The following is a 13890-nucleotide window of genomic DNA, read 5'->3' on the forward strand; positions in this document are numbered from 1 at the left end:
GAAATAAATAAGTAAATGATACCTAAAATAATAGAATTTTTCGTTTGCAGAGATTTGTTGATGTGCGTTATTTATTTAAAGTGTTACTATCCTACCATACCTTCTTTGACATAAAACCAGCAACAAAGCAACAATAAGCTGCAAATGCATAAAGACAGCATAATAGTCCATCAACAAGTTGAAAACCTTTCTATTGGCTCGCAGTCACACAAGAAGATTTATCCTTTCAGGGCCAAGTAATTTAGTTTGCATTCACCCTCAGTGGGCATCTCTCCAGTGGTTAAACAAGGAGGCAGTTTCATTCTTCAGCATATGTGCTGTGTCCACTCTTGGAATTTGCATGTTTCAACATTCTTGTGGCCTATTTGATTTATTGCTTATTTGCTCTCATTCCTAGATTAAATGTGCAATCCTAAGGGCGGGGGAGCCGCTTAGGAGCCAGCGTGACCCCAGTGCTGGTGTCCATGAATGGCATGGCTGCTGGTGCAAGGTAACTTATGCCAGCGCCGGGGAGCAGCGCAGAGATGCAAGCCCTGTGTGCTGTTGCTACCTCCTCAGCAGCATTTTCTGGTGCCAGAGCTCCGCTGGCATCTAAAGGACATTTCCAGGAACAGAACTTCCTTTAGGCAGCTCCCAAACACCTTTCGGCCCAGGAACACGTCCAGTTGCACAGGCACAATAGCTGGCGCAGCCCATGAAACTCATGGGGTTTTAAAAAATGATATTTTTCCCGCAGGAAGCCTCTCAGGAGGTAGGGTTGCCAGGTCCCTCTTGGCAACTGGCGGGAGGTTTTAGGGGTGGAGTCTGAGGAGGGCGGGGTTTGGGGAGGGGAGGAACTTCAATGCCATAGAGTGCAATTGCCAAAGCAGCCATTTTCTCCAGGTGAACTGTTCTCTATCGGCTGGAGATCAGTTGTAATAGCAGGAGATCTCCAGCTACTACCTGGAGGCTGTAGCAAATGAACAGCTGTTCATTTGGTACAGCTGTATCTAATTATTCAGCATAGGTTTTCATTTTACTAGTACCTGGAGGTTAGCAACCCTACCAGGTGTTGGTGTGGCTGCCCGGTTCCTGGCTGTGCCCTAAATACCCCCCCCCCCTTCAGGAATGGGCTGTAAAGATTCACAGCCTTGCAGATAGGGTTGCCAGGTTCCTCTTCGCCACTGGCCGGAGGTTTTGGGGTGGAGCCTGAGGAGGACGGGGTTTGGGGAGGGACTTCAATGCCATAGAGTCCAAATGCCAAAGCGGCCTTTTTCTCCAGATGAACTGATCTCTGTTGGCTGGAGATCAGTTGTAATAGCAGGAGATTGCCAGTCACCACCTGGAGGTTGGCAACCCTACCTGCAAACCCATTCTATACATGGTTACTTGGGAGTCAGCCTCACTAAATTCAATAAGATTTACTGCCAGGTAAGCAGGAATATGATTGCAGCCCAAGTTATTTCAGAATAAGGCAGAAGAAGAACTACACATACTTTTAATGTTACCCTAGGGCAGTTCGGGGAACACAGCAGGGGCTACAGATTAAGCTTTATTCCTCAGTGGAAAACATTAACTGGGATACATTTACAAAACACTGCCTTCCTTCGTGCTAACATTTAAATTTATTTCATAGCTTCTAAAGCCTGTTGGGGAATTGCTCCATTTCATTCTTGGCCATCTGGGCTAATTAAGAAAGAGAGGATTAAAATCACAGATGGGCTCCTCTAATAACAGTGATCAAAACACAACAAAATAATATAACAGGATTATCAGATGAAATTGCTCAAGGGAGAGTATTAAAGTATGGTAAAGCCATGCTTGATTTGCATTTGGCCGATCTAAACATGTTGTTGGGCCTAAGTTCCACTGCCCTTGGATTTTATTTTTCAGTATTTTCACATGATTCTTATTGATCTGAATTTTTCTTAAATGCCCTAAAATTATGCTAAGTACTGGGCCCATTTTTTTGCTATCCTGTTGCTGATTTGCCAGTGCATTTATATACTTGATGGAAGTTTAGTAACGCTTGTCTTTTGAGCTGCCACTGTACTGTCTTACATGAAACCTGATGTTGATCTCACAAACTTACAAGTACAAGTTAACTATGATGACATTTTGGAATTCGGACCGTTTTGAGATGTGGTGAACCAATCTAAAAATGAAAATATGTTCTTTGGATTGTTGACTGATATATATTGTTGAGGCGACATTTCAAAGCAAGTCAGATGGCTCCCTCATCCAAGTCAGATGGCTCCCTCACAACAAAACAGCCCCTCTTCTCCAGCTAGAGTTGCTAACCTCCAGGTACTGAGCAACCAAAATCAACACCACTGTACTGTTACCACAGGTTAGGAAATGAGCACAGAATAGGCTAGAAGAACTAGCTGGAGATCTCCTGTTGTTACAGCTGATCTCCAGCCAACAGAGATCAGTTCACCTGGAGAAAATGGCCGCTTTGGCAATTGGACTCCATGGCATTGAAGTCCCTCCCCAAGCCCTGTCCTCCTCAGGCTCCACCCCCAAAATCTCCAGGTATTTCCCAACCCAGAGCTGGCAACCCTACTTGTAGAGCCACAGGGGGGTCGTCATCCCACTGCTGCCACCAACTACATAACGACCCCTCTCCTTCCTACTATCTCCCAGCTCCCAGTAATCAGTATTTGGTACTGAGGGGGAGAGAGAGAGGGATCACCTTACTTCTTGTTAGCCAGAGGGTGTTATGTGGAGATTATTTTTCTCCTATTCCAGTCCCCACCTTATTTTACCTCGGAGAGAATTATGACACCAGAGGCTTCTGAAAGTTAACAAAGAAATCAGAGAAATGATTTAACCAGTGTACAAAAGATAGATTTTGAGGGGAAACTGGATTAGAGGGAAAACACCAAAACCAGATATATATAATTACAAGATTCACTTCAGAGATGGTCAGATTGCTTAGATGGTACAAAATCACACTTCTTGGATACAGTTCACAGCTTCAATTCATAGATTAAGTTCAGTTCTTAGATTTTCCAATAGATGTTCCTTTACCAGACCCAGCTGCTAAACTATAAGGAAAGGTAGAGATTAAAAACCTCTCTTTCCCAGAGTTCGCAGAAGTATGGAGAATCCTCCTTGACTCTCTTCTTCTTGTTCTCACTACCGAATTACCCCACACCAGTGGCAGTAATCCCTTCACACTACCCTGTAATTGGAATATCTCCTTCTCTAGAGCCTATTCCCTCTTTGTAATCTGAGAAAGGTCCCTTTTCCTCCCAGTCACAATCCTGTCACACCACAGGTTGTGTTTTTCAACACCTTAAGCCAAACTGAACCTTCAGGTTCACAGAGTCGTTCACAGCTTCTTATCACGCAGGTTACCCTTCTTAGAATCCCATCTTTCTGTCAGAACTCAGAGTGTGAGCCTTCAAGCTCTGCCCACCCCTTGTCTCTGAGCTTCTTCTGAAGATTAACCCCTCGTCCGTCACACCTTGCATGAGACTGGGGTGGGTTGGGGGGCCTCAGGCATGCCTCCCCCAGCCATTATATGCCTCAGGTGGGGTGGGAACTGTTTTCCCCAACCTGTATGGGTCTCCGGTGGCCCATGCACCTTCTCGCATAAGCAGGGCATGTGCTGCCTCTCTGCATGGGCCCGTGTCGCCACTGGCTGGGGGGAGAGACGATTGGCCCATTGGGAGATGTCCCAATGGCCATAATGTCAAATCCATCCCTGATCTTGCGTAACAGGCACACAAGGGGTAGCCATAGGGTTGCCAGGTCCCTCTTTGCCACGAGCGGGAGATGTTTGGGGCAGAGCATGAGGAGGGCGGGGTTTGGGGAGGGGAGGGACTTCAATTCCATAGAATTCAATTGTCAAAGGCGGCCATTTTTCTCCAGGTGATCTGATCTCTATCAACTGGAGATTAGTTGCTGTCAGCGAGGGCATGCAATCGAGTCCGGGATAGCAAGCTCCGTGAATTTCTTTTCACCTTCCCTTCCCATGAGAAAGTCTCTCTAGTGAGGGAGGAAATTGCGATAGCCAGAGGCTCTATAAATCCCCATTTCAAAGTGACTTCCCTGTTGTAATTCCGCTCTGATCTCAAGGTGTGATTTCTCTATTTCTTGAGGTTGAGGGACCTCTGATGTTTTGCATTTCAAATCTTTTACTTGTAAACATTTCTAGTTTGTGCATCTTATAAAGCTGACCTCCAAATGTATTACTCCATTCTAACGTGATGCCTTCTTAAGACTACTGCACTCTCCCTTTTAAATAAACTCTCTTTAATTCTCTGTAAACGTCTGGAGTAAAGTTGATGATTCTTGAAAGGCAACGGAGTCCTAGAGTCTGACAGTTGCATTAGCAGGAGATCTCCTGCTACTACCTGGTAGTTGGCAACCCTAGGTAGCCATCTGGATCACAACGACTATGGCATGTGTAGAGAAGGGGCTTCAGTCTTCTGTCCTGCATTCATTTTCTGGCCTGCAATAGTCTCAGGGGTGTACTATTTGATTTTCCCAACAGGCTAAATAGAGCTTGCCAAGGACCATTTCATGTCAGGGAAACAATACAGAGTGGAAGGCTGAACCCCCTCCTCCATGCATACTCCACTGAGAATCTGAATAAGATACCACATGCATGGAAATAGATGAGAAATTGAAACTTACATATGACTTACAGGGCACAGGGTGGGAACTCTATACTCAAACTGTGTACTCCATAGTGTGTAAATCTAAGTTGAACAAACCCAGTTCAAACATATACTCTAAGCTGCAAAGCTGAGAAAAACTAGAACAACCAGAGTAATTATCCAGTCTAGTCAGGATTGGGGGGAACCCTTTCTTCAGCTCTTCCCCATTCAACTATTAGATTGTAAGTCACTCCCAAGAACTCTCTGTCAAACCTGCCGAGATAAAATATTCTTAGCATGTAACCCTTATTTATATATTTAACACATGCTATGCTGCCTTTCCACCCAATCAGAGTTCCCAAGACAACACACATAAAACATTAGAACTGTAAATATTAAAATTATAAAATAATTCAATAAAAACACATAGAAACAACACTAGAAAGGAGGAGGGAGGAGGACCAATGACCATTATCGGGGGTATGCCAAAAGAAACAAAAAAGTCTTCACCTGCTGGCAGAAGACACCAACAGGGAGAGACAGATAAATCTCCCTGGGGAGGGAGTTCCAAATTTTGGTGCCAAGGATTTTCAAACTGAAATTTCTTTCTATGGTTTCTGGTTCAATCCCTATAATTGTTCCTTTCTTAGTTATGATCCAAGTCCTTCCTTTGCCAGAGAATGAAGAGGCACTTCATTATGCAACAACCTTACAAAAGACTACATCATGACTACAATTCACAAGTGACAATCTGCATAAGTGTGAAGAAGGGGTGGCTGAAAGACCAGAGGTGGAGACCAGCGAGCCAGGCCATCCCTCCTTGACCAGAAGGCAAGACCTTTATTGGGTTTAGGGTTGCCAACCTCCAGGTGGGGCCTGGTGATCTCCCAGAATTACAACTGATCGCCAGATTACAGAGATCAGTTCCCCTGTTTTGGAGATTGGATACTATGGCATTTTACCCCACTGAGGTCTTTTCCCTCCCCAAACCCTTCCCTCTCCTGGATCCACTCCTAAATGTACAGGAATTTCCCAACCCAAAGATGGTGACTATAATTGGATTGCATATGCCTGCTTTAGGATTTAGCTCATTAACCATTGCATCATGAATGCAGATGAGTCTGTACACCAAGACAGGTGCAATGAACCACTACTAGAGTTTTGCCATTGCTTAATTAGTTTTCAGTTATCAGAATTCCTGTTTGACCTGTGCTTGGGCAACTGGTGTTTTGTACTTCAAAGATATAGTAATAAACAGAGAGATAGTGCAGATTTTATTGAAATGGGCGCAGACCTGGATATGTAGAATGTGGCAATTCAATCGTTTATTTGTCCTCTAAAGAGAGACTGATCAGTTGTTAAAATGAAGGTTGGAAATGCTCCAGTTTCTTGTACAATAACCACTGACCAGATAAGCAAGATTCCTAGGCAGATTTGTAAGCAATACAACTGGCACCAGGCTTCTCTTTTGTTCTTTGATACATGCCTACAGGCAAGTGGGCAACAGAATGTTGGAAGGCCATCTGCTTTATTTTGGTCTTTGTTTATGACTGGGGTCATTTTAGTGCAGTGGCTTTCCATCACTCATCAATAAGATTAACATAGGATTATTGCGAGAAGATTCCATACACAAACACTTCCTGCCACCCGGCTAGCAACAGCCGTATAAAGCCTACTTCTGGGTTTTAATTCCTCAAATTCTGTTAAATCAGACTGCTGAGATTAGCCGATTAAGCTGTTTGTTTTTCTGATTGTATTTGTAAAACACCAAGGGGAAAAAAATCTCAGCAAAACAATGCAGAAAATGCATCACACTTGGTTCGTCATAATTCACTCTCCACAACTGATTTTTTTTTTAAAAATCAAATGATTATTTTTGGTATTAAATATGAACAGAGATTATATTTGAAATGCTTCAGATGTTAGCGATTAAAACATAGCGCTCCAAATCCTTAATTCGTTTTATGCCTTTTCCCTGCTAGATTAAGAGCATTTTGCTTCATCCCGATGACAGCATTTCTATATTCCTTGTAACGGCATGATTTTGATACACTTCAGTTTGAGCTTCGTAAGAGCTTTTCTGTGGTGTCATTTGTTAATGCTCTTTGGGTGGGTGTGCAATAAATATTTTCAGTGCAATCCTAAACAACTACACCCTGCTAAATTCCTTGAAGTCAATGGTTTAACTCTGTTTAGGATTGCACGGTTAATTATTGTATTGTACACAGTCAGCATGTATTCCCAGAAGGGCTGTACTTGGTTATGAGATTATCACATTTTCCCAGTACTCAAACAGCAATGTTTTTTTTCTGTCATGGAACCTTGTTAGATTTTGTTTTGTGAGGAATAGGTGGCTTTTCTACTTTGTTGCTTATAATGACCTCAATATGGCAGAAATTCACGATTGTATTATTTCTCAACAAATGCATAATCAGACTGGGTAGAGGTATTGGCCGGATGCAAACCCTCTCCTCTTCATGGGTCACCACCATTGAAGAAAAACCTTAGAATCTGATCTTTCTAAGTCCCTCACTTCCTTCCCCACAACTTCCCCAAGTGAACACTATGTCAAAAACTCAAAGACTATTATTCTAGTTGTCATCTAGTATGGATAATCAGTGGTAGAAATAATATCATGTCTGTTTCCAGAAAGGAAGCCATGGCCTTCAGTCTGCAAGCCCTGTTGGAGGCTGTTAATGATAGGATGTTTTGAAGGTCATTAATTCGTAGGGTTGCCATAAGTCAGAAATGACAGCACATAACACATTTCCAGAAGAAACAAAACAACATCAGGATTTCTTTATAGTTTCCTAATGTCACAACAATGGTAACTTTCAAGGAATCATGTAAGTAATACCATTAATGACATTTTCAGTGGTTTTTTTGGGAGAAGCAGCTAATAAATAGCTTGAACAATAAATAGATAAATAATGAGTGGGTACATTGAGTCCTGACGGAAGTTGGTTTCAGGTAGCCGGCTCAAGGTTTACTCAGCCTTCCATCCTTCTGAGGTCGGTAAAATGAGTACCCAGCTTGCTGGGGGTAAGGGGAAGATGACTGGGGAAGGCACCGGCAAACCACCCCATAAACAAAGTCTGCCTAGTAAATGTCGGGATGTGACGTCCCCCCATGGGTCAGGAATGACCCGGTGCTTGCACAGGGGACCTTTACCTACCTTTTTGTACTGAGTCAGAGTTGCCATCCCTATAAAAAGGGCACAGAAAGGTAGTCTGAAAATGAGGAGCTTTACCAAGTCCTAACTAACTGATGAATGAGAGCTACAATATTTCCCTCCCACAAACCATCCTACAGGTTTTAACTGAGGTGGAGGATAGGATCAAAGAAGCAAGAATACAGTACCGGTATTCCTGATAATTTCCATTGCACTTTCTGTCCCTCTTCAGTGTTAATACAGTGGCAATCCCAGCCTCTACACAGAAGATGGTGTAGCCACATCACACATTAGAATTTTACTTTAGAAACAACCCTGTGACTTTGCCTTAAGCACACAAGTAAGTTATCACACATGCAGATTTGGTACACTCTTGGTACAGGGTTTGGTACACCTTAGGAACAGAGTATTGTTTTCAGTCAAGTTGGTCATTTTTTATGGGAAGAAGATAACATTGCAATCCAGTTTCTTAAGGTTATAATAAGTGGGCCAGGTTCACACCTTAAATGTACAGTCAAGAGAAAAACTCCCAGTAAGCCCCCCCCCCCCTCTGCGAGTAATAAGGCATTTGAGTTTATCATTTTGGGAACATTCAAATGGAGCACTATCGTATTATTTCCTCCAAGTTTTAGAGAAAAGCTTGCATTTCATGCTAACAACTCTAAAAGGAAAGCTTTGGAACGATTTTCTTTTTGTCCAACAGGAAAGCACAAGGAATGTGTTTATTTAGTGGAGATAAAATGATAATTCCTAAGAAATCATTGTGGATTATGGAGTGAAGCGATTAGAGAGAGACGGTTATATTTATGAATGTGTGCATAGGCCTGCTGGTTAAGGGGAGATTAATCCCTTTTAGTCTGCAAAAGGACCCTCAGACTTCTCAAGCAAGCAGCGCTTAGGCACCGCAAGCCTCCTCCAAAGTCCTCAATCTTCACATTAGCTCCCTGCGTTCCCTTCATCTCAAAGTCTAAGCCGTTTTTCTAAAGGATACTTCCATAAACAAGCCCCCACGGAATCGGCAAGGGTTGGGAAATCCGGATTGGTGGAAATATTTTAAATCCAAGGTCCAAGTGGATAGGAGAAGATTAGGCTGCACTTTAAAGAGCTCATTCTTAAAGTGACAGGGCTGTCCTAGATCACTGATACTGTCTGAAGGGAAGGGGAGGGGGGAAAGAATAAAGAGAAACCAGAAAGAAAATGAAGAAAACAAATTGGAAACGACTGTTTTATGTCTGAGGCTTTCCCAGCCACTGCCATGAAATCTTATGCACCATTTCAGCCAAAGAATAAGTGTGTATAGGTCAGTTATCAATTCATTTTTATCAGTATCTTCAAGTATATTTGTGATTGTTTTTCAGGATTCTAACTGAAAGAGCTGCTTGTTGTAGGGTTGCCAACTGCCAGGTAGTAGCAGGAGATCTCCTGCTAATTCAACTGATCTCCAGCTGATAGAGATCAGATCACCTGGAGAAAAATGGCCGCTTTGGCAATTGAACTCTACGGCATTGAAGTCCCTCCCCTCCCCAAACCCCGCCCTATTCAGGCTCTGCCCCCAAAATCTCCCGCCGGTTGAGAAGAGGGACCTGGCAACCCTAGCTTGTTGTCATTTGGACTATATAAAACCCCGTAGATCCACGAGGAAGACAAATTGATGTGAAGAATTGACGTTTGTATAGTTAAAAAGGTGAGGATTAATCTCATCTTGGGAGTAAAGTTCTGCTGTGACCAGAGAGATGTTTCACATTCATAAAGGTAATCAGTAATCAGGTTGGAAAATGTGTGACATGGCAGGGAACTACCCACTTAGATATCCAGTGTATAGATAGCTCTTTTAAAACCTGGACCAAAAAAGCTTCTGATGCGAGGAAAAGTAACTTATGAAGTTGTCCTAAGGGTCACTTTTGAGGAAGGAATACAGTGGCAGATTGCCAGCACTGTTGTTGTGAGGACCATCACGTTGTCATTGTCAGACCTCATATGAAAACTAGGGATGCTTGAACACCTGTTGGTCTGGCTGACATGGTGGACAGGAAGCGAAGGTTTCATCAACCAGTTTGAACCTGTTTAGCAGACTACTCACATATTCAAACAGTACAGTAGAGCACAATACGAAAACATTATTTTGCGCATGTGCTGTTCTCACACAGCCCAATGGGAGCCCTAATTTCCCCCTTCTTCCATGCCACACAACAGCCCATCATATAAACAGTGAGTAATTGAACTGGTGACATTAAATCAAAACTGTACTTGAAAGGCTTACTGTTTGGAGTCATCACCAAGGTTATTTCTGATGTGCCCATTTTCATACCGCCTTATGCCAGCTCCTCCTGCATTATTTAATTACCTTTCATGACCCTCAGGGAGAATCTATTTCACCTACTGCACATATGCAAAAATGACTTTGCAAGATGGAAGGAAATGAAACCAAAACACCCCAACTACTGCACCGCTGCAAAGTTGTGTGGCTGCTGGGGCAGATCTAGGAGGGAAGGGGGGCACTTGACCCCTGCAGCATGCAGAGTGGGGTGGCGGACTGCTCCTGCTGGCAGTGGCTCTGTGCGGCACATCCCAGATGGAGAGGGAGACAGTGTGCTGTGCGGCTCTCCTCACTTGTCTTGTGTCCCCCAGTAGACTCTACACCTCTCATCCACACATCCCCTGCCCTGATCGCTCTCCAGCCTCCTCCCTCTGCCCCACTCTTTCTCTGCACCTCTCCTACTCTTCTCCCCCTCACTCTCCTCACTTCTCCTCCCTTGCTGAGGAATGGGCTCTGTGCTAACAGATGGTTCTTGAGCACCCTGGTTTCTTCACCACAGTCAGGACAGAGCTCCACCACTGCTTCAAGACTTCTGTCCCTGCCTGTATCACTGCAGAAAGAAGATTTCTGAAAAGAGCAGGCTCCTCTCATAGCAGCAGTATTAGGGTATGGCCAAGGTCTAAATGGGGGATGGAAATCAGTGGTAGGGGAGGGGCTGTGACTCAGTGGTATAGCATTTGCTTGGCATGCAGAAAGTCCCAGGTTCAATCCCTGACATCTCCAGTGAAAGGATTAGGTAAAGACCTCTGCCTCAGACCCTGGAGAGCTGCTGCAAGTCTGAGTAGATAGTATAATTATGTATACAATATATGAGGGGCGTCATTTTGTACTTTTGCCCCCCTTCAAAGTAAATGTGGGTCCAACCCTGTTGAACGCAATTTGAGGCTGATCACAGTGAACTGAACAGCCTGGAGGATCAGTTCATGAGTGAATGCAGCTATCACACACGATATCTGCTCTTGTCAAACATGTTCACCACAAGATCTGTGGCATCCCTACCTGAATGCTCCTGTGGATCTGTGCATGGGGATCTGTGCATATGATTGGGGTGTGAAATGAATCTTGGATAATACAAACAAAATCCCAGTAGTGCTATTAGATTCTCAGTGACCTTAAACATATCAATACTTTTATCTTTGAGCTGCACAAGGCAAACAATGTATATCCTGCATTTCTCTTATCTTTGGAACTGTTTTCTAAAGGCTGCTTCATATGCATAAAGTGCATGCTAAAAATATAATGTACAGTATTTACAGACATGTTTCAAACATTAATCTAATATGGGGATATATCACAATCCCCACCCCCCTGCAAACTGAGTAAGGCTTCCTAGGATATACATTTATATTAGGAAAGTTGTCTCTTCAGATGCTATTGTGTGAATGTGCATAATGGCAGCCCTCAAGTGTTTCAGTACACAGCATCAGCATGACACAGCTTTTTCTGGAACAGGGCATTTTATAAATATAAACAAAGTGAAATGAACTATTTTGTAAGAATGAATTAAATTTAATTTAGAAAATATATGACCATGTGTCTGCTAAGGGGTAGCTAACTGACCTTTATTCTGAAGTTGTGCAAAAAAAATCCTTTTATTAACATAAATTAGGATTTTGTTGAACAGGATCCTTCAAATTTCCAATTCCTTAGAGTGGGAAAAAATCCAAATTCCTAGCCCTGGAGACTTTAAAGATTGAAAACTATTCCAAATATCACTTTTCAGACTAATGCTAATGAGATAATATGCAATTGACCAAAAACAAATAAATTATTCAAAATCCACTGCAAGTGTGAAAAGTATTTAAATGTTATTGATAAAATCATCGAGACAGTCTCATTAGCAATTCGCTCACATAGCACCTGTATCGATTGCAGAATTTAAGCAACAAAAACAAAAGATAGGGATGGGAAAGAGAACAGAAGGCAAATGCCTAGCAGAGCCTTGTATGGTGGCAACAGCCACCTTAGCAGGAGAAAGGATGTTTGCTTTGTTTAATATGATGTAACTTTTCACGACTTGTTAGAATAGTTTCATTCACAGCATGTTTATGTACTTACTTCTTTGTATAGTCAGATCCCAACTCAAAGAGGCTGTTCTGCTTTAATTTTTCATCCTCTCATGCAAGCAACTCAGAGAATGGAAGCATCCTGGATGTGTTGAGCGAGCAATAATAAAAGATCTAGGGCATGTCAGATAAACATCCACTGGCTGCTATCCTTCCTCTTGGCAGATTCGCATAACCCTGAAATCATGCTGAAACAACACAGGGTATGTAAACAGGGTTCAGAATTGGCAGAACAATTGCTCCATCTCACACTTGTGATCAAATTAAATGAAACAGCAGGATGCTCATGATCATGGGGTAGGGGGGTGCTGAATCACTTTCAGCAAGCTGTGCTGGAGGGAAGGGGCATTTAATTCTCCCCCCTGCACCATTTCCTCCAATATAACCCCCCTCCATAATATGTTATTTGCCATGTAGGAGAAAATATGCTTGTACTGTATGGATACCTCCATATTTTCCACTGCAGTGCGAGCAGCATCTTCAGCAAGGGATAACTTAGAACAGGAAAATGGTGTGGAAAGGGGGAGGATTAAAGACCTCCTACCTCAGAACCATGCCTCAGTTTGGGTCCTGGGTAGGGTTGCCAACCTCCAGGTACTGAGAGAACAAAATAGACACCACTGTACAAGTATCAAGGGATTTGGAAATCAGTACAAGAGTGAAGCCAATTTAAACAAAGTGCAAAATTCTTTATAAGCTACCACATATAGTTCAAAACAATACAAGACAAAATGTACATCAAAACCCACAAAATTCCATATATACATATGTACAGAAGTTGTTTAACAAAGTTGTCTCAATTGCAGTGGCGTAGCGTGGGTTGTCAGCACCCGGGGCAAGGCAAGTAATTTGCGCCCCCTAACCCGTGGATTTTAGCACTCGAGTCTCTTCCACTAGATTAGTTAAAGAAACCCTTACCCCCTAAGCACATGTATTGTTTGTGCTGATGTAATTAAAGTAAAATGACTGAACCTGGGGCCTTCGGTATACCAAGCAGCTGTGGGACTTGCAAATACCTCTGTACTTAATAATTTGTGTTTAAGAGGTGTTTGGAAGATGCAATACAAACCTTATGCCTGCTTGTCTTTGGGCCATACTCCTCCTGTGTTGTTTAGGTGGAAAGCAGCCACTGGCTTCCTTTTGGGACTTCATGTACCCCCCCCCCATTCATTTTCATATGCCCAAAACATATATTTACTGTTTACTGATATGATGCTTGCTATACACCTCTGTGCACATCCTGGCCACAGGAGGCAAAGATGTATAGTAAATTGGCCCATGCTGCAAAACTAAATTAACTGTATACAATTCAAATTCACCAATTAGTAATAAGTGGAAGATGAGTTTGAAAAAGAAAAGTCCAGGAGGCAATTCTCACTAAGCATCAAATTCTAATCCACAAGTGGTTTCTCTAACAATGTGTGTGTGTGTGTGTAAAGTGCCGTCAAGTCGCAGCCGACTTATGGCAACCCAGAGGCCACTTACCGGCATCATCTTCGCCCCGAACCGCATTGAGGCGGGTGGCGCCGGCTCCCACCACCCGGGACCGAGGCGGAGACCAACGGCCGAGGCCTGGAGGAGTGCGGCGGCCTCGCGTGCCCAGGAACCTGTTGCAGGCGGCGCTCCCGGGCCGGTGGGACGGCCCTCGCAGGACCGGCGCCTCTCTCAGGGCCCAGCGCCGCCCCGCGCCCTTCAGCTTTGTCTCGCCTTCGCCCCCCACCCCTCCTTCCCCGCCGCCTCTGCTCG

Source organism: Euleptes europaea, chromosome 2, assembly GCF_029931775.1.
Source record: "Euleptes europaea isolate rEulEur1 chromosome 2, rEulEur1.hap1, whole genome shotgun sequence".
NCBI lineage: Eukaryota > Metazoa > Chordata > Lepidosauria > Squamata > Sphaerodactylidae > Euleptes > Euleptes europaea.